The sequence below is a fragment of the Poecilia formosa genome, unplaced genomic scaffold, assembly GCF_000485575.1.
Source record: "Poecilia formosa unplaced genomic scaffold, Poecilia_formosa-5.1.2 Scaffold71, whole genome shotgun sequence".
Classification (NCBI taxonomy): domain Eukaryota; kingdom Metazoa; phylum Chordata; class Actinopteri; order Cyprinodontiformes; family Poeciliidae; genus Poecilia; species Poecilia formosa.
Genome location: NW_006800010.1, coordinates 1223010 through 1250817, shown reverse-complemented (window position 1 = coordinate 1250817; position 27808 = coordinate 1223010). Strand labels below are relative to the sequence as shown.

Genomic DNA, 27808 nt, shown 5'->3' with positions numbered 1-27808 from the left:
TTGGTCTTGTGGTTTATTGGTATGCTGTACAGTTTTGTTTGGGTTTATAAGTACTGGAATTGTTCTTCTATTTTTTTTTTTATTTCTGCTGTTAACATTATTAATAATGTTAAATTGATGCAAATGTACGTAGTCTGGGGTTCACTTTTGGTTGAGGGGTAGTTTTTTTTTTTTTTTTTTTCATTTTGCTAAACCAACTAAAATATCATCTTGACTGAAGTGAGATATCATGAGAAGGAATTGGATGATCCTCCCACTCCCCAAAACTATTCTGCCAACAATGATAAAAGCTTGTACCCTTGCAACGTTCAGCAGAGCCCTGTCACCAATTTTAGGAACCTTTCAGGTGCAAATGATCAAATTTGCAAAAGTGCAAAATGGTAAAGTAGAGAAATGTATGCTAGAGCATCTAGCGAACTCTGTCTTCTGTAGTTGCCTGAATAAACAGCTGACATCCCTCCTTTTAAAATATGTCCTTACAGCTTCTCTGCTTCAAGTACATTAAAATATCTCATTTTAACTTCCACACTGAAGAGTGTTGTAATTGGGTTGACATACATGAAACCTCTGTCACTGTCCTGCTGTGTTGGTGTCCACTAGTGCTTATCTCTCTCCCCTTTGGTCCTCCTTTCAACATTCCCAACTCTGCATGCCACCTGCTTTCATGTCCTGCTAGGACTCAACCTTTTAACACTTTCAAGTGAAATGTGAGCAAGACGGTATGCAACTGAAGATTTATCAGAATCCTTTACATCTATGATGCTCTTGTTGAGAGCTTGACTGACTTTTCTTTGAGCTGCTGTAACGTTCCCTGTCAGTCAGTCATAAATCACTGCAGACTGATTGGTTTGTAGTCAAAGACAGGGAATTGCAAAAGGAATGGGGGTGATGTAGATAAAGGCAACAAGGCGGAGTCCAATGGTAGAGTGACAGAAGGAGGTCAGGAATGTGAGCTGGGCATGCTGGGAAATCAACAGGTCCCGAGTTGTGTCTGTGTGTGAATCTCGGATCATGAAGTCAGGTTAGGGGTATGAAGGGGGAGCAGGTTTGTTCTGGAAACCAGATGTGCTTGTTCTCACTGAGCTTCTAGTATCTTCTTTACATAAAGAAATGGTCCTTCCACAGAACTGATGACCTTCTTCAAAGCCTGGGTCAGCCCCTGTAGAGATGATTAAACATCAAACCCAGAGTTCTTAATTAACCACACTTTGATTATGTCCGGTAATTAAAGCCTTCTTTGTTTTCTTTCATGTCCTCACGGAGTTCTTCTGTCTTCCCTCACTCCTCACTGTGATTCCTTTTGTCTTTCTCCTCGCCAACACCCTCTCTGCTTTTGTTTCTCCTTGAGTCACTCTCCTCTTCCTATCTCTTTCTCCTGTTGTGTTATGACAGCATTATTGAAAGACTCCTCCACCAGCCCCCGTCATGCACATAGGCAATCATAAACTCACAAAAGACCATCAAATAGAATAAATGAACTGTTCTCTGCATTTGCCTGTCCTGCAGTGCATTTTTAAGTAGGAGTTTTACTTCAGTGGCTGTTCAACTTTATTATATCTCTGGACAGTACCTTTGAAGTTCTCAGTTGAAAAGGCAGTGCATCAGCAGCACACTCTCTGCAGAAACTTGCAACAAAGTAAACCTATTTCACTTAACTTTGATGTATAAACTTTGTGCAATGCAGCGTCTTGACTTAATGCAACCTCTGTTAAATGGTGCCTTCGTTTTTTGCATTTGAAACACATTCCGCTGTTAGCGGTATTATTAGCTATATCGCGACCTCTATAAAAACTGAGTGTTAAAATTAAAGTCCCTGTAGAGTCAACTCCTGAAATAATTCCAGCCACTGGGCTTGACGGTAGCAGTGACCCAAGCCCACGAGTCAAACAGAGCTGTTGCACATAGGCCTGTCAGACAATAAGTGTGTGTGACAGGTGACATTTCCACTGTGGAAAAGCTTCAAAGATGACTGCTGCTCACCAAAGGATCCAATTTCAGCCGTTAAAGTGGAATCCCCCACCAAGAGTGAAATCCGTTTGATATATTTGCTCCAGACAGTGTGTAACATTAAGCGTAGATTCAGGTATAATTTTCTTCAAAATTCTGCAGTAACCCTCAATTTGATACTATTTTGGTGAGCTAGAAGTTTTACAATATTTATTAAACTTCAAAAAGCTTTTGAAAGGCAGCAGAGATTAACACGTTGAAGCCTTACATAACAGAACTTTTCTACTTTTGAGTTGGTTTTCTGAAGTTTGTTCACATTATTCCTTCTGCAAAATCCACTAAGATGCTGGCTTGTTTTTTGGGCACAACTTGGTTATTTGATCATTGCTTATGCAGTTTTGCTTAGATGCGATCTGCATTTTGTTGCCTTGTACTTCCAACTGGTGTAATGACAGTATGCATTTGGCATGAAAGCAGAAGTTACAGGAAAGCAGTTTGTTTCAATGGCCAATCATGTGTAGGGAGCAGTGTTTTTGAAGTAAGCATAGCTAAATTTGTTCCCACACACTTATGAAAACATCCTTACAAATCGTAAGTGCTTGTGTTGTTCACTGCTGTTTCTATATTGGGATGAGGTTAAATTTGTGGCCCCACCAATGTGTCTATAATAGGCAAACAAACAAAAACATTAGTGCAGCGGTGGCTGACAATCTTATTTGCAAGTGAGCTCCCAAATCAATTTCTTCTGTTGGACTGACTATGTGTTTTAACAGATGAACTGTGACGATCTGTGTTTTTGTGTATTTATTTCTTAGTTTTTTTCTGTGTCCTTGTTTCCCGTGAGTCTTTGTGATGTCCTGTCCTCCCTGTTGATTATTCCCAGGTGTGTCTCGTTCCCTTGATTACCCCATGTGTATTTAAGTTCACCTGTTGTCTCTGTCTCTTGTCGGATCCTTGTCATTGAATGTCATTTGTCGTTTGTCTGCCTGGCCTCACAGTTGAACTGTTAAGTCCTGTGTCGGTTTAGCTCTCTCATTCAGTCCTGTTTTTCAGTTCCTTCCGGTAATTAGCTGTGTGCTAACTCTCTGCTGTGCCGCCTGTGTTGGACTGTGTTTTGAGCTCTCTTTATTAAATCATCTTCATCATCATCATCATCATCATCTGGGTCTCGGCGTTCAACCTCACCACCTCCAAACCACCACATCATGACATGAACTAACGCATGGATGATTCCAATCTAAAAAATGTTGTATTGACTAACATTTTAAGCATTTGTTTAGAATTAATTTGTGACAAAAGTAAAAAAGTGCTTTTGAAAAAAGAGGTTGTAGTTGAATTTAGCTCTCCATTGTGGAAGTCTGTCACCTCTCCCATTTCTCCCCGTCTGCATAATCTTCTGCAGCCAAATAAAACATTAGACACTGTCATCATGTGAGTTGTCAAATGTTGTGATTGACATAAGTGAAATGTGTCAGCCCATCAGGACACATGGGCTGACATTAAAAGTCTGTCTTCACATCGACAGACACAAAGTGTCTATGATATGCAGTGAGCACCAGACACCATTTCGACTCTTGAGTCAAGAATTTTACCCTTATGTAACCCTGAAAATCTTTAGCCAGAGGGAGGTGAATTAACTCTTTCACTTTTGTCATGAATGTTTTGTACCACATAAACATATTAAAAATAAAAGTTGCAAAATCTAGTCTATTAATCATGTCAAACATTCTAAAAACTTTTTAGTCACCCCTACTATTTTGTAGAGGTGACTAGAAAGCAGTGACACAGTGTGGCAAAGAAACAATCATTTCATTTGAGGTTTGACAAAGGAAACAATATTCTGAGGATATACTAAGCGTATAGGAATGCACTGACCAATTTTGTTTTAAGTGCACCTCGTTTGCAACAAGTTGGAGCATCATGCTCACAGGTTGAAGCATCACGCGGTTGCTGCAACACCCAGTTGCTGCTGATGTGTCAGTTACACATATGTGATGCATATCTCTTGTTCTAACACATCCCAAAGGTGCTCTGTTGACAACTCTGTAGGTCACTGGATTACATTGAACTAATGGTAAATTTCTAGAAACTAGTTTGAGATGATTTGAGTTAATAGAAGATGGACATGGCCAGCAACAGTAAGGGAGACTGTGGCATTTAAATTATGCTTAATTTAGATTGAAGTATTACAAGAAAATATTCCCCACACCATCTCACCCCTACCAAAATCTTGTAAAACATCTTCAAGAAGCAAGAGATGAAACCCAGTTTTCTTCTGTTTCAGCATGACTCTGATAGACTATTGAAATTCAACATGAACTTTCTTAGGTTATTTTGAACAAAAACTTCAAGGCTGTAGTGTATTTATGAGAGCATCTTAACCTGGAAAGTCAAATCAGTCGGAAAGGTTAACGTTTGGACAGTCTCTGGTTGATAATGACTCATCCTGTCTTTAGCTCCCTTATCAGGGCTTTGTTTGGTCTAGACAAACTTAACGTTTTCATCATGTGTATGATCATTAAAGTCTTCAGACTTTATGACCCACCAGGTAGCAATTTGTCCCTGGGAATCTCTGATTCTGGATGACCTCACCTCTGGATGACTGGGAAGGGACTGAGAACACCCACGCTTGTGTTTTTGCTGTGTCTGGCTTTTAACTGTGTAACCACATCAATATGTGCAGGGTTGCTTCAGCTTGCCTTCAAGTGTCAGAGGTTAGTGAGGCATTTGATATTTTGTTGTACTCGCCTGGGTGTCTGTAACAGTTTGATTCACTTGTGAGAGATTTACTTTGACATATTCACTGCTGAGATCGCAGTGTCAGTTTTGCTCACTTACTGTAAAAGTTGCGTTTATATGTAACTGACATTTTGGTGACTGTTTTTCTTGAAAAAAAAAAAGCTGAAAAGCAGCTTAGTGTGACATAAATGAGTTTTAGAATTGGAATATGTTCATCCATTTATTTGACACTGAATCTTTGATTGGAAATAAAATCAATTTCTAAAAACAACATGAAGAAAAAAAAAACATAATTTCCTGATATTTTCATCTTTGACAACTATAAAATGGCAAAAATAAATACAAAATTAGACCAGAACAGCAGCTTACACACATAGCTGACATAGCATGTCAAATTTAATGAAAAACCTTTGAACATTTTGACAAATCCATTTTAAAACCACTTCTATCTGAGAGGCCATGTAGACTTAAGCATGCATTCTTTACTAGGCAGAAAAGAATGATTTTCAGTGATTTTAAAGGATCTTTCCCGTCTTTACATTTGAATTGAATGTCTTGATAGATTGTCAGTAAGTAGGAGGTTGATTGCAAGCTAAACCCCCTGCTTTTACTCTGAATCAAGCAATCAGAAACTCATTTTATGGGTTTATGTGAATTATGCTCAGTTATTCCTACATGTTCACATTCATTTGCACATAACTGAGAAAATTTGCTAAATCACACGTACTTGTTGCAAAATAATCAGGAGGCATTGGATGGGTCTGAGCAAGCAAATGTTGACAACATAAAGCTGCAAATTTAACACACCAGAGGAAATAATTAAGGTAGTTTTAGTCATTTGTATTGCACATGTTTGAGAATGGTTGCTGAAAATAAACCATATCCGTGGTTCCTCAATTTAGATAGCTCAGGCTAGCTAGAACCTCAGAGTCATCGATCAGAATGCTCATCATATTTAGCCCTTTTTGGATATTCACTGCTGCCACACACTGCATCTCCACTAGAAGTAAGAAGTTCTAAAAAAAAAAAAAAGCATCAGTTTATGCACTGGTCTAGCACTGCATGCTAGTATAACTAATCTCGCTATACAAGCACACTGGCAATGGCTCAGCTTAAAAAACAGCTCAGTTATCTTACACAGTAAATTACTGTAATTTATAGACTATAAGCCGCAACTTTTTCTCATGCTTTGAACACTGCAATACTACCAATGTGTACATCAATTTATTGTTCTTTTCATGTAAAATCTTTACAGCACTGTAGCACAGCCAACTGATAGAACAGGTTAGAAAAGAAACAGTTCAAAAAGACTAATGAACAATCGATGTAATTGTTTTACACCATGGCGACTGTTTGAGGTATAATTGTTGGATTCATTCTTTGTTGTTGCTGTGGATGTTTTGACAATGTTAATAGCCTACTTTATAAAAGCTTCTGTGGTAATGAGAAATATTTAAAAAAGATGGTGTTGTCGTTGTGAAATTAACATAAAAAGTTAAACATGGTGTTGCAGAATACTGAATTTCACAGTTTCGATCCCAACAGTCGTGCGCTATTTGGAACATGACTTCAACAAGAGCAACAAACATGCTTCAAAGATGCAATTGCTATTCATCCATATCCCTGTTATTCCCTTGCATTTAGACATGTGAAACATGCAGTTTTCAATAAATCAGCATACATGGCAAGAACAGAGACATTGCAACAGCATAATTCTATTTGACCAAAGTTGTCTCAGTTCTCTTTATCAATTTTGTCAGTTTTTTTATATAGCACACAAAAGGCTAAAAAAAGGATCAATATTAAGCTGCAAAGATTTCTAAAAAGAGAACCAAAAGAGACCCTGAATCATATTTAAAAAAGAGCTCTGTCATTGTAACCCATATCACTTGCTATTGTATGTAGCCAAAGGAGAAACACTTCTCTGCTTATCTGATTATCTGATTTTTGTGCTTAAAGAACTTGAGAGAAATAAAAAAAAGAGCACTGCAATAAGAAAAGTAAAACAAGTGACATACAATGCAGTGGAGACAGAATATCTCAAATCAATTTTTGAACCTCTAACCCTCTAAGTTTGTTGCTTTTGTTAAAGTTAAAGATTTTTTTCCTTCTACAGGAGAAAAAAGTCAATTAAGAGAGTTTGGACAGGGCTTTCCATCTAAACGCCTCAAAGGAGGCAGCCACAACGCCAGGATGTTTTCACAGCTGTAGGGGACAACTTACCTTTGTCCTTGGTTTGTCAATAAGTACCCAGGGACTGAAGAGATGTCCAATGAGTCATTAGAAGCAATGGACTATAGGTGAGTTAATGGTGTGTTCATTGACCCGGGGCTTGTGCTCAGACGATGATTGGATGTGACTCATCTGCCAAACACAAACGGACAATAACTGGTTCGCTGAGCAAGAAGAAAGAGCTAAAGTTATGTGGCCACTCATGAGTGTCTGCTGTAAATCCTTCTTTTTGGGACTGGTGTGTGTATGTTTTGATTCTAAAGTGTAGTTCAGGGAAGTGAGGCTTTTCTCTTGATCCTTGGTCTGTCCGGTTCTCAATGAAAAACAGCAGAGGGGATTTGGTTTCTCTGTGTGTTAGATTCAAGATGAAACAAAGGAATTGGTTTCAGTCACAGTTTCTTTGATTTGCACGTGCAAGGTCTTTACTTATTTACCAACATCTTGCATGTTTTTCAGTTCCACAGTTTCCATTCATTGGCTTGATTAAAGAATAAAATGATCAAAGCAAAAAATTCCAAATGCAGCGTGAAATTCTTTCCATCTAGACATATCACTGAGCAATAGATCTTTTTTTATGTTTGTGTTTTAGTCCAAAGGATAAATGAAGTTAATTCAGCCAACCGAAGGGTGGAAGTGAATTTAAAGGCTCCCTCAGGGTTTCCTCTCAAAAGAGTCGACAGAGAAATCGATATCTTTCCACTTCCCCTCTTTCGCTCTTTTTCCCTCTCAGGCAAATGTGATGCGTACACATATGTATTCATCCATGTCTGTCTGTTCCTCTGACTGTAAGCAAGAGCCAGAGCACACAGACATATTTGTTCGATGTCAGACCTTTTGAAAGCAGACATCTATGTAGTATGTTTTAAATTTAAACCTCTTAAAGTACTGGATTTTTGTGCTTCTTTGATTGAAATGTGAAGATTGTTTTGATTCTGCAAAACACATGTTTAACCATGTAGTTAATAGAAAGGATGGGCTTTTGAATAAAGATAAGATCAAGTTAAGATTTTTAATTAGACATTTGATCCACAAATGATCAGAAATGTCTTGCTTTGATCCAGGAAAAAAATACAGCACTAACATATCAATATAAATATTGTATGCTATATTTACTAATAAACAATAATTACTCAAAATATGTCGCTCTCTAGTTAATACTGGGGTTTGGCCCTCCTTTCAAAGGTAGTTCAACCTTTGGCTTGAACTACCTTTCAAGCCAAAGGTAGTTGGCTTGAATTATTTATTCATTTGTGTTGTATTATTGGGGCTGAGGATGACATCTACTTCTTCTTTAGATAATGTAGTTGTGATGCTTGACTCCTTTTTTTTTTTTTTTTTTTTTTTTTTTTTGTCCGTCCAGACGGACATTTTTAGATGCCGTTTCACCTAAAAGGCATCTAGGTAAAAAGACATTCCTTTTTAGATGCCTTTTTACCTTCACATAATCCCCACTGTATTCCTACTGTCATGTCTCAGAATGTGGCTCTGCCTTTTGAAATTGCAAATACTTATCCATTCAATATTTGTTAAAGTGGTATTTATGTCTGGGTGGGCAGTGTGGCATGGTTCAGATTATGGGTTCAAATTCCAGCTGGGGCCTGTAAATATGTATGCCAGCTTCTTCCCACAGTTCAGAAAATATGCATCTTTGGTCTGCCACACTGAATTGATCGTAGGTTTGTGTAAATGATTGCTCTTTGATGGTCTGGATCTATCCGTTTTACTCTGCTTTCAATCTTATTCACATAGAAGTCAATTACTATGTTTCCATTAATTTATATTTGTTACCCTTGTAAAATGTGCTTGTTCATTGTCTTCTCTGCAAATAATCGTGGTTATATGTAGTGTAGCAGTGACATTAGCCTAAATGTTTAAACATTTTATTTTGAGAAAAGAAATAATGAACTTTTTGTGACAGAAGTTGTTTTAAGTTGAAAGAAATCAACTTTGTAAAGCTAGGTTAATAGTTCATGCATTCAACCAGGCACAGGAGGGCACACACTTACAACCTTACTTCAAAACAAAAAAATAAAATAAATCTCCCGTAAAGACAAGGTTTTGCGTTCACTGATGTATTTTCTTCCTGTTTCATTAAGAAACCAGGTTTCCGTTCATTGTGAAGTTATATGATGCTCCTTGTAATTACTCCCTTCAGTCCATATTTTCTCCTGGATTGCTCTTTGCCATTTTGTGCTTGTTTTTCCCCAACCTGTTTGATCTAGAGTCATATTTCACAGCTCTGTCTGTTTCTGTTTAGTTGTTTTTTCCTGTTATAGAACTCCTGGATTGTTTACCTTCCTGCTTGTAGCCTCTTAGTCCTGCCTTTGAGTTCTTCATTCCTTGACCATGATTTATGATATGAAGTCTTATATAATCTACCTTGTACATAGCATGTGAAATGTTATGTTGAGATTTATAAATTTAAGGTATGGATTAAGGCCATGCAACATAGTCTTAAGCAACAATATAAATGACACAAGTAAAGCTACCTAATTAGCTGTGTTGAGCTGAAAATCAAGGTTTTTTTTGTTTAAATGAATGCTAATCCTACTGTAGAGCCAGGAAACTTAATAGTCTTGATGTGTTTCAAAGCACAGAAGTGATTTTTGTAATACGCCTATCTCAAGGAAAAAGTGTTTTGAGTCATATCCTCCTCATTAGACATTTTTTTTGGCATAGAGCTATGATAAACTATTAGTCTTAGACATAACGAAAGGAACAACCCAAACTTTAAAAAGAGGAGATATCAGTTAATTCTATGACTAGATCAGAAATCGCCAATGGAGTAACCAGCTGCAGCACTGAGACGATCACAGCTGTTGTTTGTGAGCATAAAGTGGTTCTTTTATCTTCAGCAGTTTTTACGTTTTAGCAACTTTGCGAATCAATAAACCCTCTACCATCACATTTAGCCACATCAGTTGGCTCTGGCAGCTGCACGTGTTTTTCTCCATGTCCAAGTGCCTCTGCACTACATTGGTGTAGTGCAGTTAAACCTTCTTCAGTAAATCACACTGATTATAATTGGATTTTGCACAAAAACTGCATCCCTCGCTAACATATAGTATTTTCATGACAGTTGGAAGGCATGTGGTTATGGTTTTCTGTTGACATCAGAGAAACATAATTTGGAATTATCGCAGAAATTATATCGGTTTGAAAACTATAAGAATGTTAGTTTCAAATAAAAAAAAAATTGCCAATGCAATTAAATGCTGACTAGGCTTGCCAGAGAGTTTTTAGATTCCTCTGTTCGGTGACAGTTTATTACGTCTCCAAGACACTACCTATCGTATCTTTGTGTGTGTGTGTGTGTGCGTGTGTGTGTGTGTGGGTGTGTGTATGTATGTATCTGTAGGTGAATTTTCTGGATTGAAAATAAGAGTAGCACACAAGGTTAGTACAGAGAAGGCAGTCCTTGCTTACTTTTTGTTGATGCCTTTGGGAGGGCAAAAATGTGTCCCTGAAGTTATGTCATGCCCACAATGAAACAATGAAACACTTCTTTCTCTGTAATTGGTTGCTCCAACAGAAGCATTATGGTTGTCTGAATCACCACAGTCACTCTGTATTTTCCTTTCAACTTTAGTTTCTTGTCTTCTCTGCCACTTTACTGCGGCAGCAGCTTTTAGTGCCTCAGATGTGCCCTTGTCTGCCCCAGTTTCTTGCACTGAAAATGACAGCAAACTGTGAACAAACCACATCTGACAGCAACCTAGATCAGCAAACAACTGAGATGAAAGGAAACAGAGTTCCTAAAATACTATTTGATGATACACCTTGATCTGTTATCTAGTGAGGATATTTAAGCACTTTTTATAAAACAAGGAAACAACATAATACACTAAGACTTGATAAGTAATTTAATGCAGTGGAACATTTGTTGCTGTTCAGTCTTATTTTAAATGTTTAATCTCCTGTACTCTTGTCATTTTAATAGAACAATGTTTGTACAGAGAAGATATAACGTAGAACATTTGTTCAGTGGTTACTAGTATTGGTCCTTGAGCACCAATATTCTACAACTTTTAGATGCATCTCTGGCACGAGGAATCTTGATCCAAATTGTTTGTTTCTCTGTATATCTGTTTATTTGTTAGTTTTGTTCAGTTGTAAAGCATCACCAACCAATGCGTAAAACCCCATTGATCTGAAGAATAACAGTTTTCCAGCAGGAGACCACCCCATGGCATTTGTTTTTTTGCATTTAAGGTCACACAGAAATCTCTCATTTCCATATACCACATTTAAGCTGCAAAAACTGGCTAACCCTTTCATTAGTTTCCTTTTCCAATTCCTTCCCTACCTTGTTTGGCAGCGCAGAGGAGGGGTAAACTTCAAACACAGAGATGGCTTGAAGGCAGCTAAGCTCCAGCTTTAAGTGTTTTGTGACATGGTCTTCACATGAATTATGTTTATAGGTCTGTTCCACTTCATACACACCATCTGAAGGAAAGAGATTATTCAGTACAGACTGTAACATTGGAAAAACTGACCTTTTAAGCTTCTGCTGGTCGAAACTCATTGTTCACTAAAGTACTGCTGACTGAAGAATCACTATGTCAAAGTACAGAACTTCTGTTATGTTCTGCATGTAGCTATTTTTGATTGACTTTAGATGTCACTATATTCTACCAACTTTTTTGTTATTAGCAGAATATGTAAGAAATACCCAACAAATCAAGTCTGCCCATTACTGAGAAAATTGCCCATGCACCAGTTTCATTCTGGGTTATATAGATCCTTACCTTTAGGAAGAGTAGTGCGGAACACACTTGCGGCTTATTTGATGTGCAAATACCACATGACATCACCTAAATTGTGCACTCCACTTTCACTGTTTCAGATGAATTCGAAATCTGAGGTCAGACTGGATTTACGAGAATAAATAAATTAATGGGACAGTGTTTTAAATGGCTGTTTGAAAGGGATCCCTTCAATTCCTTTCAACAGTCTGTAAAACCCATTGCCAGGTAAAAATTCATGACAAACAACAGCCTCTTTTCACTTAACACTTTTGTTATCAGCTGAAAGTCTCGCATTGTAGACACATTGTAGAAACTAAATCTTTCTTTGAAACCGCTTTTTGCATTTCTGTGCTTTCTCTAACCCAACTTTACTCAAAAAGTCTAAGCCAAGAAAACTGTCATTTTTGTGTGTACTTCACTCAGTAACAGCACTAACTGAAGAGTGTTGTTGTCACTGCTACCAAGGTTGCACTTTGAAAAGTCTATTCATTGATTAAGGGTCCAGGCCGTTTCCAGTCACTTGGACACATCATAGTGCATCTTTACTCTAGATGGAGCTAATGTAGGTATGGGAAGTAAATGAGAAAAAATATGTATTTTAAGCATTCTAAAAAAAATTAAAACATGCATTTTCAATATTACACAGAATTAAAGCATTTTTAGGAAGAGGATAAACATGTAGCCCTTGTGTTTACATCAAGGCTTTAGTTTAAGATTGATGACTTGGGCCTTGTGAGCTGAGCAGTATAAGACGATATTAAATCATCTAAAAGGCCTCTCTTTTACCCTGTATCACCCTCACTTCATTCTTTCAGAACAAAACAGACCTTAGAGACAAATAAATATATTAACCAGCAGAATAAGATCTTTTTTCTGATCTTTATCTGGGCTCTGTAGCATTCACTGATCACAGTTCTTCTTGCTGAATTTACTTGGAATTGCATTGCAGTCTTTTCAGTCGGAGGCTGAATGCAGGATGTGTTTACCTGCAGACTTCAGTTATCAGTGGAGTTGATACTTGAGGGTTTTTATTTACCCCTGAAGTATCTGGTTGGTAGATTTTTACTGGAATGTGCCCCATTTTATGACTGCCAGAGTCTGCAGTATGTGGTTAATAAATAATAACTAATGAGCTATGGGCTGTTTTGGCAAATGTCTGCTTTAAGTTTGCGAGATGAGACATAAATTGTATTCCCTAGATAGAAATTCCTGTTACTGTAAAGTAATGCTATCATTCTTCTCCAGTTTCTGTCTCAATATAAATGGATTTAATTCAGATATTCCTTAGTGCATTTCAACATTTTTTTTTTTTACTAATGTAGTGTTTTTCTGAAAGTACCCGTTTTCTATTTACTTTTAGAGGGGGAGTCTAGCATTTCAGTTTAAACGTTTATCAGCTATGCTGCTTTTGGGCTTTGATCATATTCCTAATTAAGGCTTTATTTAAATATTATGAGTCAAAAATGTGTAATGCAATGTTTGAATTCCTAGAACTTAAAGTTTCCACAGAAAATAACATTGATCGCATATTAATTAGAAAGATAAAGAGTCGTCCTGCTTTTCACAGAGCTCCACTTCAGTCAGAGAGTATATAAGATTGTTTCCCATCTGCGCTGTAGTATTACTAAGACACAAATAATTTCAGAGGCTAGCATTTGGTTCTAAGTTCAGAGCCTGACTTTGGGTTTACCAGAGATAACTGACTCCTTTTTTAAATTCAACACGTTTGGCTGCAAAGCAACAGACACTTTACTGTAATTATGTCCTATGTAAAGTTTTAACTTCCCGCCTTGCTTTGAAACCTTAAGAATTAATATGCTAAGATTCCTAAGGTATACACCCTTTATTGGGTTGCAATTTAGAAAAAAAATATCAAACTAATTCGCATGGCTCTTAGTTGTTCTCACATATATGTCTTATTTAACTTCCCCCCCGCCCCTCCTAAATCAGAATTATATTTCCCTGATGCCTTTGACAAGAGCCATTGGTTGGTTTTTGATTTAAGTGAATTCCTTCAAACATTATTTCTGTGATTTAAGTACTTTTTTATGACATGCCCATGGCAGTATGGTTTTTTTTTCATCACATTATATGTAGTGTAGGGTAGTACTCCCTTTTCTCCCTGTTGTTACTTCAATCTATCAGTCAGCTGTGGATGGTAGCTTTTTGACAAAAAACCCTCTGAAATTTCAACCTTCTTGAAACTACAAAACGTTTGCAGTAGCAAATAACACCAAAAACATAAATCATTGTCTGGATACAAGATTAATGTCATCCATCGCTCTTTTCAGACAATTTTGTGTTTGTTGGATGTCATGTGGTCTGCTGGTAAAATAAACAGTGCAGTCCAGGCTTTTTACCAGAGCAGAAAAGATGTCTAACTAGCAAGCTAACACCAATGTGCCAGGCTTCTAACTTTACAATCAACTTTATGGGGGTCCCAACAATAAACTCACAATAATCTTCAACATAATGCTTAATATATTGAACATGCTTACTTTTTACTTTCAGCTAGTGTTATTTTTACATTTTTATGTACATTTTTAGTCACTGAATTTATGTTTAGTAATAAAATCAATTAGATTTTTTTAAAAATTGGTTTAATACAGAAAAAAAAACTAAAGTAATGTTTTAACTGCATAACTCTGGGAATGGATGTTTAAAATATATTTTCACAGAGTCTATGTGCTTCAGACAAGTTTGTTTGGCCCATATGGAGACATTTCAATAGCTTGCATTCTTTCTACAACTTCAATAAATTACAACAAACAGTAGTAAAATATTTTATATAAAAAAAATTAAAAAAAAGATAGATTTCCCTCCACACCAGGTCGATGAGTACAAAATCTCCTGGCATGTACAGTAGCGCCCCCAGGTGTACGGCTTCTTGGATTTCAAGTTTAGCCTGCAGTTTCCCTCTTGCTCTCGTTTCGATAGAGTTTAATACGACCCTATTCACTTTATCCCTGCCAGCACAGCTCGTTCAGTTAGGATGTGACTAAAACTTCACTTTTGCCAAGTTTCTCTCTCTCTCTCTCTCTCTCTTTTTCACCCCGTTAACAGAGAAGCTGAGCCGACAGCTGCCCTGTGCCTCTGAGCGTCTCCGATACATTCTTACAGTATCAAACACTAAGAAAAATTGAAGCAGGGATCAAATATATTCTGTCCCCACACTCACTCTGAAATCTGGGGATTTTTCTTCTCTCAAAAGGGGGCATGAAAGGGTTTGGCTGTGAGGTGACGTCACTGGTGAGACTCACATGCTTTTCAGCTCCTCGGTGAAAGCTTGTGATGAGACTGACGCAGCACTTTTGTGCAAGATTATGAAGACTGAAGAAGGGGATTTTTGCTTAACTGTAATCACCAGCTGGAGGTTTTGATTCTTTTTCAGGAAACTGTGACGCAGAAGAAAAGTTTCCATCTTTTTTTTTCTTTGCTTCATTTCTTTTTCTCCACCCCTTTCACTTTAAACCAGTCAAAATCATCTAAAAAAAAATAAAATATGTAATCGGATTTTGTGCCTTTGGTGAGTACTTAACAGACAAAGTAGCAGCAAAACAATAATTCAAATAATTTGGCAGCTGTTTTGCAAGAAATTAATGTTTATTATTATAATTTAATTCTTTGATTAATATGCAACCTATATCTGACTTTTTCACGGCATCCCAATTCCAATCTCCGCACCCAAAAGCAAAATCCGATTTGCGCCACTTCCATATGTGGTACTAAATCAAATACGTATCCAATTATTTCTACTGTGTGAACGTGGCATTACATCTCTTGTTATATAGTAAGTTATTTAAATGACAACAGTGGAGGGGGAAAAACAAGGCTACACAAAGAGTACATATTTTAGAATTAAAAAACAACAGACAACTTGAGAGTGATTCCATTTAAAAAATAAAATAAAACTTTCTTTTTCTCTAATGCATCTGTTTTGAGGTGCTGTTGCATGTGAAGTTCATCGGGTGATGGTAGTAACACTATGTGGATGGTTCCACATGTGGTCTGTCCCTGGAGGCTTGTTGTTTTCACAGATGCTGAGTTTTGACACTCTGGTGGCAGCCCTGACCTGCAAAGCTTTCTCCAGAATGTGAACCTCACTCAAAAATCACCCAACTTAACAACAACAAAAAAAATCCTCAGAGGAGATTTGGTGTTTCCTACATTTGATAAATCTATTTCTCAAGAACTACATACTAACAAAAAAATTACAAAATCCTGTCTTTTCAGTTTTCTAAAAAGTTACCAAACAAGCCCATTGTCGCCCCGTATGTGAGGCTTTATTAAAAAAAACAAAAACAAAATCTGGATCAAAGTCTAAGCTCCAACTCCCCTCACTGCGATCCAAGCTGCATGCATTCCTGAACACTGAGAAATATGTGGAGACCTTTAAGTGTTTGCTGTAGATCAATGTTACGACATTGTTCTGACATTTTGCTGTTCTTTCAGCTGGACACGAACCTCTGTAGAGTTTCCTCAAAGTCCTCTTTCTGACCCCTTCATCCGCCACAAAGATCAGCCTGAAAAATGCCACAAATGCACCCAGACAGCAGTCAAAGCGATGTTCCCTTTTACCCTCTCTTTTTTAGCAGATTGAATGTTAATTGTGTTAGGGACCAAATGCTTCTCTGTGCTGCAAATATCATAATGCATTTGTTTGTTTTACGATCCCCTGATATTAGGTTTTGACAGGCATACTGTGCGAGTTCTCGCACCAATGAGACGTCGACGGAAGTATGCTAAATTGCTGATTGAGGCCAACAGCTCACAAGGCGACATCTGTCACTTAATGTGAAGCTCAAAATCATCAATTATTCACAGCCAAAACACTTTTAAAAGTACCAATAAAGTGAGCATTTATAGATAAGCAAATTACTTTATATCCTAAATCCTTGTAGACATGCTCTACATAATGAATATTTTTTTAGATGAATGAAGTTCTTCAGCTTGCTGTAAATCCCATGCTCATTGTGAAAGCAATGTTTCTGTTGACATTGTAGGGCACAACTGATAAATATTTCATACTTGTTACTGTTTGCAATGCTAAATGGATTTTATTAAGCCCAATCATTCTTGTCTTGCACCAGAAGGTACAAAAGTGCACTCATGGGCCAAACACAATTAGGCTAAATGCCTTTTATTACTCCATAAACATTATTAGATCTACATTTCTATGACAACAAAACACATATTTACAACTGTGGTTTGCTGCACTTCCAATGATTTACATGTGTGCCTTGAATTTTGGTTCTCTTATTTGTTCGTTTAAGCATTTCTACTGCTTTCTCCCACCCATTATTACTTTAGGTTGATAGTGCCTTGCACAAATATTCTCACCTGTAGAATTTTTCTACATTTTATTATGTAGCAGCAGCTATGCAATTTTAATGTACTTTGTATTTTTGGGGCGACAAGCAACACAAAATAGGTTCATAGCTGGTGAACCATTCATGTGAACCATTCCATTTTTGCCAGTGCCTAGTTTGACTGAGCAGAAAATGCCCTGCTCTTTGGACCTTACAGCTTGGACAAGATCCTTGTTGAGTTCTCCCCTCTGAGAGGGGAGAATGACAAGGAATGACAATTCCTTGTCATTTAAATATGACAAGGAATTTTAACATCTCATTTAAAACGCATTTGTCTTCTTCCCATTTCACATGTAGATATCTGAAATGAGAGTTTTTTCTATTGATGAATTAAATTTTAGCCAATGTATTAACTTAAATAAAGAAGGCACATACATTTATTTATGCATGAAATTTTGACTGGAGATGTAGCGTTGCGCATCATTTTGACGCCTGTTTCGTCATGCACGTGGACTGTGGAACTAACAGAAGTTAAAACATTTGGAATGACAGCGAAACTAAGTCATCACTGCATTTGCTAAAATTCAAAGTTGCATGCAGCTGCTTAACTCCTGCAAGCAGAATTATCCCTCTGTTTGGAAAAAGCCCACAGAAAAAGGATAGCTGTTTAAAAATACCACAGGGGTTTTTTGCTTGTTAGCTGGCCTACAAAGGAGTATATTCTTCAAACATGGGGGCATCACAGAGGCCATATCTGTACTAATATCAAACTAATGATGCAAATGTTTGAAAACCACAGAATGCCAACAAACTGGCAACCAGGAAGATGTAAATGCATTCAAATTTGTCAGCCCCCCTACCCCCCAAGAATTTTAATACATAGATATCATCTTGTGTTGTATGTATAATGGGTATAAATTTTCAAACCTGCTATTCTATTGCTTGTGTTTTAGGATGAGATGTTTTACTGCTTGTAACCCTCTACTGGTGGACTGGGATACACTTAGGATTCAGACACAAAATTTTGGAGAGGTGACATTTGGATTTGATTGAAGTATTATCAAGTCCTCCCTTTCTTCCTTCTTTCATCTTGGAATCTTGGAGAACTGAAATAACAAAGAAACAAGCCTGTAGTTTGCAAAATGATTTCTATCGCCTGCTTTATAAAAGGGTATCATGTTACTTGGAAATAAACAGGTGTGAAAACACAAGTTATAATTGTGTGCAATTGTGTTTTTTTTTATTTCTCCAATGGCTTTGGATGATTTTTTTTTTTTTTACTTTTTTTTTTAAATAAAAAAATCATCATACCAATGCCATTCCAATCAGTTGATGTTTTATTTTTATATTTTACTGCAGTTTTTGTAATTTCTTGTTCTTCTATATGGCTAAGAATAACTAAGCTGGGATTACTGAATTGATTTATCCTTTGATCAGATTTCAAAGCACCAATATTTTCAGACCCCAACTTAGACCCCAGTCTCTGCCAATTTTTTCACCTTTACTTGTTTATGTTTACATGACTAAAAAAAAAGGAGACGGAAACAAAGTCATAAGGCTTATCTGACCTGCTGTGTGGTGCTTACTGGGCGAGCTCTGTCTCATTGTTCTTTTGTGTCACTGTAGCAGCAGGCTACGGGACCGTCAGATGGCCTCATAGTGCCACATTCATTTCTACAGATTGCCTCTGATGTCACACCTCTCACTTCACATTCTCATTACTTCAACGTGTTATTAATTTATTTAATCAAAGTCTGTTCATATCCTGCTCCCAAGAAACTCAAAATGGCAGCAGATTTAACAGTCTGCTTTATAAGCGTGCTTCCAGCAGTCTGGGATGGATTGCAGTCAAAACACAAATGTCCACTTACTCAAAACCTCAGTGTTTAATGACATTATATAAAAAGACTACTCAGTGGGCCTGTATATTTGTATCGAGGACATTTGGTCCACACATCTGACCTGTTGGTGGCGGTGGTGTTCCATTAAGTTGTTTGCCAACCGCCATTAAAACAGAAGTAGAAGAAGAAGAGGAACCAACTGCAGTACAGACAGCATCACACCGAGCAACAGGGTCAACCTCACCTCCTCACTAAGATGGGAATTTCTGTCGTCTCCTCACTCAGTAGAGACTGAATCACTCTGAAGCTACGACTCCTTGGCAGAGTTTTTAAGGCTGATGCATGGTGAATCATTTTGGCTTTAACACAAGCCCCTGTTGTGTGCCACAGACAATGTTCGATAATTCAGAATTAAACACAGACATCAACACAAGTTGTTGCCTGTTAATTTTTATAGCATGTTAGCTGATAACGTAAAAAAAAAAAAAAGATTCTGTCATATTTTTGTTTGAAATAAGACTCATCTTTTAAATCAGTTCATTCAGCCTCATCTAGGCTCATGTTTTCTTCCATCTTTGAAATGTTGAGATCAGTTTTACTTTTTATTCACAGTAGAGATCATAAAGCTCTTCAGCCTCATTTTCTGCATCCCGTTTGTATCACAGAAAGCAAACCGCGCGCCATTTCACCCTCTTTACTCAAGTTCAATAATACAAGTGCCGTCTAGTTCTTCCAAAACTCACAGGTGGCTCATTCTCTGCGGTGACTGAAGGATCGACTTCTCAGAGGCAGATTGGCACAGGCTGAGACACTGAGCTGAAAAGCCTGAGGTAAAATCCTCACCTGCTCTTTTAACTGTTCAATCCCCGACTGTTTTGATTTATTTTGTCTCCTTTCGGCATTTGTTTGGGTCTCCTTTCAGCAGTGGAAGGATTTAACGCTCAGGGATTAGTCAAAGTAAGACCCATTTGCAGTTTTGATGGGGGGAAAAAAAAAAAAATCAGGAAAGGAACTTCAATGTCGCACCAGCACAAAACCAATGTGAGAGCACATATGTGAACAAAGTTAAGTCACACCCATGCAAAACACAGATTGCTGCTCCATAAATAACCCTCACTCTGAGTCAACATGTCTTTCTCACCCTTTATTACATGATTAAATAAATGCTGATGCATAAGGCCTTCATGCCTGCATATCCGAACCACAGGTAGAGTGACAGCACATTTCATCTTTGCACATTTCTGCTTTTCGTTCCGTACTAGCCGGTGCTTTAAAGTTTTTTTTTGTTTGTTTTGTGTGACTGTCCAGATCACGTCCGTCAGTGTGTGTTTTTTTTTTAATTCTGTGCCAAAGGAAAAAAAAAAGGGGGTTTGGTGAAGGAGGGAGGCCTCTGCTCCAACACATGGTGCCCAGACTAAACAACAAGACGAACGTTTCCTGAATCCAACTTGGCACAGAAGCACCCCAATCTGCCCATGTGTCTTGGCTGAATGGCTGAAAGACTTGCATTCAAAACGGGATGAAAGGAGAGGTTAGAGGAGGAATGGGGTGAAATTAGTACAGTCGGATTGAAGGAAAGATGATAGAAGGGCTCAGTTTGGTCATTTCAGTGTCCCATGTAAAAGTATTCAGACCTCTTGAATATTTTTTACATTTTGTCACAACTGCAAATCTCAATGAATTGATTAGGATTTTATTTGCTAGACAAACACAAAGTTGCACATAATTATGAAGTGGACAAAAAATTACAAATATAAATAAAAATCTGAAATGGGATGAATTTATTTTCAGCTTCTTTGAAGTCAGCACTTTGTAAAACAGCTGCAGGTGTATTGGGATACCAACTTTTGCAGACCCAGAATATTTTTGCCCATTCAAAGTTGATCAAGCTGAAATTAATTAAACAAGCTTCTGTGAACTGAAATTTCAAAGTTTTGTCTATAATTTTCAGTTAGATTTTGGTTTTGGCCATTCTCACACATGACTGTTCTTCTATCTAATTCACCCTATTTGTAGCTTTGGCCACAATAGAGATCACTGTTCTGCTTCAGGTTGAACCTCCATGATGGTAAATTTTCTTCCAGGAATGAAGGAACCTGAAAGAATCCAAGGCGTGTGGTAGAAAATAGTTTCCTTTCTAGATAGCTTCTTGCATTTTTGTGCATCCTCCAGCTTAATTTTAAACAATTCATTCATTCATTCATTCAGTAATATCCACCACACTGAGGAGAGTTGGCATTAGCTTGACCTGGGCACTGTTAAGTGTTGTCCACTCCCCCTGCCCTTACTGCTCTGTACTCGCATGTAGCACCTTAGCTCTTCTTTTGTTTAAAATGAGCATTGGCCAGCTTGCTGGGGAAATAATAATTGAGCGTTTTTAAAGAAGGGGTTGGGGCAGTATTGAGAAAATTCTTGGCAGACTATGGGAGAGACTGAGGCTCTGTAGGGGCTATGAAGGGTTGAGTCGGCTGTGGTTTTTAACAACAAGCTGTTAGATTTGGAGAGAAAGTTCCAGACACACCCCCAGCCCTAACTGAGCACTGCACCTCCTTTTCCCATATGCCTTAAAAATGTATCTGTCTCAGTAAGACGATTTAGCAGGAAGCCCTCCCTCCACCTTCACTCTTTCTCTTTTGGTCTTGTGACTGAGGAGAATCAGATTCCCAAATGGCGGCAAGAGGTTAAAACACCTTTTAAAGTACGGAGGGAACACACAAATGGATGGACGCCTGCATGTGACAAGCCTCTGACAAACAACTTTTTAGAGAGAGCGAGACAGAGAGAGAGAAGGGAAGGGGCTAGCAGTAGTTTCTTGGATGGCCTGATTGGAGCATAAACAACAGTCCAGGAAGTGCTGAAGTAAGAGCGAGAGAGAGGTTGGGAGGGGAAATCAGGAGATCTGCCGGCAGAGAGCAAAAAGTTTTAGGGCTGTGGGGAGCAGAGTGTTCATTTGCGTCGCTGTGGTTGTTTCCAGTGGGAACAGAAAAAGAAATCTTATCAGGACATACTGTGTTACAGAAAGAGTTCAGGGTGAGTAGCTGCATCTCATACAATAACATACTCTCTCACAGAGAGCTGATAGAAGCAAGGATGTTTCGTCTTCAAACATTACCCCCTTTTTTTTCCTATTTGTCTGTTCCCGCTGTGGATTCACGCAGACGGAAATAAACTTGTTTTACTTAAGAAGTGTCTCCACACTTGCAGTATGTAATGTTGTCTATACCGGGACTTGAAGGTTTTTCATTCAGCTCACTGTTCTTAAAGTGTTGCTACTTTCTGATGCTGACCCTGGCTCTGGAAGCTGCTTGTTTTGCATGGTTGTTTTTATTTTTTGGGAGGTGAGAGGGCCTGAAATTCAGCCAACCATTCAGCACAGGGCAGGAAAAAAAAAACAGAAAGAAGGGAGAGAAAAAAGGGAGCCACTAATGTGTGTGTGGCTTTGTCTAATTAAGCTGATGGGGGGAGAGGAGAGTGTCGAGGGGTCAGATCATGAGAGGTGAACTGGGGAAAAAAAAAAACAAAAACATTTTTACAAGACACAGTCCTCACACTATCTGTCATTTTAACTGTCTGGGATCTGTAAAGTCCAAGCAAGCTGAACTTTTCTCAACCTTTGAACCTTTTTCGTCTTTTCAGATCACAGAGAGATGATATCTGCAGCGTCAAAGTAGCTTCTTGTGTATCAGATTTACTGTGGATTTGGTCTCGTTTGGATCTAATGGATTGCAGTATTTTCCTACTGGGAAGACTCTTCATTCCTGCACTCAAATTAAACATTAGTGTTAGAGGAATCTTGGACTTAGCTGCTGTAAAATCTGTAAGGGAGTCCTAATTAAAGATGATTTCTATATTATCTCCATAGTTTCCTCTGGATTTTTTCTGTAACTCTGAAGACCATTTGCTTTTTTCCTTACCTCTATAAACTTTAAGCATATGTTTAATTTATCAAGGTACAACCAAAATATTACATATTTATTTTTGTACTACAGTTGATTTCAAAGAGTCAGAATATAACAGACAAATTAATCTATTTCAGTTATTTATTTAAGAAAGTGAATTTCATTATGGCCTACAGGTAAAGAAAAGTCAAGATACAGTTCCACTGAAAATGAGAATATATTACGTCAGACCAATAAAAAACGTGTTTTTTAAATAGACGTTTTGTTTTTGCCAGGTTAAGATTGCTCGCACAAAAATTGCCCACCAGACAAATCTGGACACCCGGCACAAGTTGGATAAGCCACAGAAGGTTGCTAGTGTAGAAGTATTATAGAGGACCATATTCAGTCATGTCATTTGAAAGTTTAGTGGAAGAAAAGAATGTATCACAAAAGTTGCACAAGCAACATCAACAAGATAAATAAAGGATCTTTCCTATGCTGAGTGAACCTCGGTGGTCCTTTTTAGATGTAAGAACATTTTATATTTCATTTGTAAAACAAGGTACCAGTGTAAAGGAGGAGTTGAGTTAGGTGTACTCTGAAGTTTCCATAGTAAGTCATGTCATCTGCAGGTGTTGGTTTTATTTTGTCCAGGGTCAGTCAAAATTGAACTTTTAAAACTCTTCATGCTTCTTTCGTCAAGCTTAATGAGGACGTGGATTTTCATTTTCCTGCAAGACTTGGCACCTACTCACGCTGCCACATGTATCAACATATGCTTAAAAGATCTCTGGACAAAAAACTGATCTGATCGTTTATTCATTATTTATTTAGAATCGTTTATTTTTAAGAGAAAAATCAGAGACACCAGACACATCAATGCAGACTAAGCAAAGACAGCGTATAAAGCAACATGTCTAAATGCCTCTGTGCCAAGCAGCAACTTGCAATATGGACATTTCTGTAATACACATTCTTTTTTTCTTGGCATTCTGTATTATTCAGATTTTCTGAGAAACTGAATTGTTACTCAGAATGGTAAGCTAAATGAGCTTCACTTTCTAAATTGCTGAATTAAATGAACTTGTTAGCTCCTGAATCGCAAGTTGCCGTTGTAATTTGTTGTGTCTGTTTGAGCTGCGAGTACATCAGCCTCAGTCTTCCTGCTGGGAAACACGATGAAAAGACAGAAGATGAGTTTTCCTCTCAAAAAGACAAACGAGCTTTCACCCTTACACCCATTTGAGAGCTCCCAAAATCATCATCCATCACCAGTTTTGGCATTTTGGCTGAACTTAACTGTCTCACAGATTTTATGTGTGCTTTGCTGATATAGCAAGTTGTCTTTTTTTTACAAGACCACAGGAAACTGTTATTAAGTGTAAGGCAATGCTTTGGCTGCCAGTGTAATATAGCTGTGCTGTTTTTCTAAGTGCTGGCATATGAGGCGCAGCAATTTTGGCAGTGCTTTTATAAGGAGAGGTACTCTAGCTTTGGATCATATGCTTCAAGTTGTCTAACATTATCAGACAATTAAGTATTGAATTTGAATGCTTTAATACCAATCTGAACTAACATGTCGGATCAGCCAAAGCATTTTCCATTTGTGACATAGATCAAGCACTTGAGCCAGTTATCTTATCTGACCTACAACAGAGTTTGATGGCTCTCATTGAGCATAGATATTTGTGATTACTCACCTGCACCAGTGGCATGTGGTGAGTGAAGCAGAAGACGTCGTTGGGATACAAATCTGTATTTATTATGGAATTTTGTGAGAGATCTGACCAGAAGTTTCTCCATTAAGCTGGCTGCACCGTCATCTTTCTGTGTGGCCCAAGTCAGCTGTCGACACATTGAGTTCTTGAACTTGATCAAGCCTTCTGAGATAACATCCATTATCAGTCCTAGGCATGGTTAGAGACGGATGTGATTAAACATGCCCACACAATGGAAATCTCAAAGGCTTTGGTAGGCTTCTGCTCACATAAACAGAGTCTAATATTAGGGCAGACACACCCTTTTTTATAAAACACATTGTTAATCTAAGTCAATATTACTCTAAAGTTTTCCCAATATTTTTATGTTTGGCCAGCAGTTAGCTCCCATATTTTACTAAATACGGTTTAGCTAATGAGTGGTTTACTGTGTTTGGTATTTGCACTTATTCAGAAAACTATTGACTGATAAACTCAATATTAAGCCACACAAGATGGGAAATGAGTGCTGACATTTGTTACTGGAAAAGAAGCAGTTTGTATAAATACATAACATGTATTTGTATAAATAAATACATAAGATGTATACTCAACAGAAAGATACTCAATGCTCAACAAAATCTTTTCTGTTGAGCATTGTTAGAGACAGGGATGTGTGATTTGCTCAAATGAGGATTATACAATGAAAATAGTGTAGGATAGCTAATGAAGACTTTGACTGGGTAAAATGAAAATTTTCCCTTTGATTTTTGTGTCGGAAGAGCATTTTAATCAGCTCAGACAAGTTTCCCTATATCTACTGATTAGCAGTAACCCCGCAGCATGGTGCCATCACCACCATGTCCCACTATGGGGATGGTATGTTCTTGTTGACGTAAAGATGATCGGTTTAACGGTGCTTTATGAAATGTTTGAAGTTTGAACTATTTGTTATATGTTGCTGCTTTAAACTTCTTCACAACTTTGTCCCTGACCTGTCAGCTGTGTTTCTTGGTCTTCATGATGCTGTGTGGTTTATTAGTGTTCTCAAGTAAAATTCTGACGCAAGATTTATACCTACATTAAATTATACACGGGTTGTTGGTTGCACTAGATGTGATTGAGGTGTGTCATAGTAAAATAAAAAAGGGGCTGGATACAAATGCACATCTCGTATCACTGGTACCTCTTTGCAAAGAGAAATTGAAATCTGTGTATTCATTTCCTTCCACTTGACAATAATGCAGTACTTTGAGCTGTTCTGCCACATAAAATCTGAATAAAATGCAAAAAAGTTTATTATGGCGCAGATGCAAAATTTGGATGAGGTTAAGTAACATGATAAAAAAAAATACTGAAAAAAGACATTGATACTGTTAACCTGTTGTGGGGTTTTTTTCTTTCAAGATAAATACCCCTGTGTCTCCCATTTATCAAGTCTCTCAGGCTTTTGGCCAGACATGGTGCCTCCTGCTGTAAAGGCTACCAGGGTCTGCTTGTGCCAGTGATGGACGACCTTTGTATACAAATGAACAAAAGCTTTATGACTGAGCTAGTGCTGTGGTGAACCCTTAGGGAAATATATGACAATCATATTTGAGAGGGTTAAAATGTGATAAAGATTTGAATTAGCCTCCATCAACAACTTACAAATATGCCCACATGCCACAGTTTTTTTTTTAAGTATACATCACCTAAGGTTTTGTTATCCTCGCAAAGCATTAATTAAGAAATGGCTGAATTTGAGAATTAAAGCCCACTAATCCCAATAAATATGGATGAGACTTCCAGCCTTGTTAAAAACCTGCAGTGGCTTGCCCTTGTCCTTCAGATTTGTGCTTTTTTTTAAAATGCTTTCTATGGATTGAATTGACTTTCCACTAATAAGTAATTATTAACACATTTTTGTATAATTACTCCTCAAGGCTCCTAAACTCTTATTTAAGCATGACTGAGATTACAAAATGCCAATCTCTGAAATAGTTCTGGTAAGTCCGTGACAAACACAGGATGTTTTTTTTTTTTTTTTTTTTTAAAGCCAGGATATTCTAGGAACGGTGGCTAATCGGGTTCTGGAGTTTGGACATTTTGAGGAAACCTGTCCTCTGTCTGTACGTGGTCTGTTTGGAAATCCTGCTTCCTGCCTTGACTGATAAATAGACGGGACCATGTAAATACTGGAAGGACGCCCGGCAGAGCAGTTTAATACTTGGTATCTAATAAAACCGTTATATGCTAAATGTAATGGCAGGTGTGTATTCAGAGAGTTGCTATTTTTGCACAGAATGGACTCCATAATCTTTGAGGACTTTATTTGAATTGGATTATACAAGTGTGACAGCTTTAAGTCCAACTGCAGTTGAGGATATTTTTGGTGAAACATGTTGAATGCAGCACATTGTGAACAAACATGTTTCCTAGGAATGTTTAGCCAAGCATAACTTTAGCTCGCTTGCCTGACATTTGGTTTGCTCATAAAGTTTAGCCATGACTGACATTTCTTGTACATTTTTCAATAAACCACAATGAGATTTTGTGGAGAGATTCTTCCTGTTTAGAGCCTGACATGGAGACTTCTAGTTTCTAATGTTTTCTTAAAGCTAAGCTAAAACATTTGTGTGTTTCTGAAGCTAAATATCTACATTTAGCACTGAATTCAGTTGGCAGTCCTAACAAATGTCTATTTGTTTTCCCTAACTTTATCCATTAGGGAGACATAAATATTTTACAAGAAGATTGAAATAAAATTTCTGGGTAACACAGGTTCATGTTACACTAATTTCCTGAACCATCTACTTTAACCACTCTAACAGTACATCTACCTGTATATTTCTATTTATGTCAAGGTTTTCATTTTGCTGATAGCTTCTTTAATATGAGGCAGAGTTACTCATTTTACCTTTAAATCTTCAAATGAAGCCTGCAGAACGCTTTATAAGGACTTGCGTTTATCTGTTTTTAGAAACAGAAATTGTGGAAACATCCACTTCACACACTATTTTACGCACTCACATTGTTGCCTCGGCTATGTCCCTCGCCACTTTTTCTTAGCGCTTTATTTCAACGTTTCCTTCCTGTAGGGTTTTCCTTTCACAGGAGAGTGTATCCTTCCCAGCAGTGCGACAACAATGCCCCGCTTCATTCAACTTTCCAAGATGTAAGACCCCTGGAGCCAATGGTCTGGTGGGCACATGCTAAAACCATCAACTCGTCAATAACTGTGGTTAGCCACACAGACATCACAAAACTATCTCAGTGGGTGCAAAACGAAGCTGAAGAAAGGACTACGGTGTTGTTTCAACTTTCTCCCTGCATCTGTGTTTAAATATGGCGTGCATGCTCTCCAACCAGCGGATTGCCAGCTTTTTTAACTTTCCTTTGAGCTGGCAGAATGTGGAAAATAGCACCATATGC

General features: G+C 37.7%; 1 protein-coding gene across 25 annotated transcripts in view; it reads left to right on the top strand.

The window, feature by feature from the left end:
- The window catches only part of kiaa1217 (KIAA1217 ortholog), a 120905-nt gene that overhangs the window by 23504 nt on the left and 69593 nt on the right, over nucleotides 1-27808 (top strand). The window contains exon 1 of one of the 25 annotated variants that reach the window (XM_016673159.1): nucleotides 21697-21846. The exons of the other annotated variants lie outside the window; for them this stretch is intronic. The gene's annotated coding sequence lies outside the window, so the exon portion shown is untranslated. Of the gene's footprint in view, nucleotides 1-21696; nucleotides 21847-27808 lie in introns of those variants that run through there. 25 annotated transcript variants of the gene reach the window in all.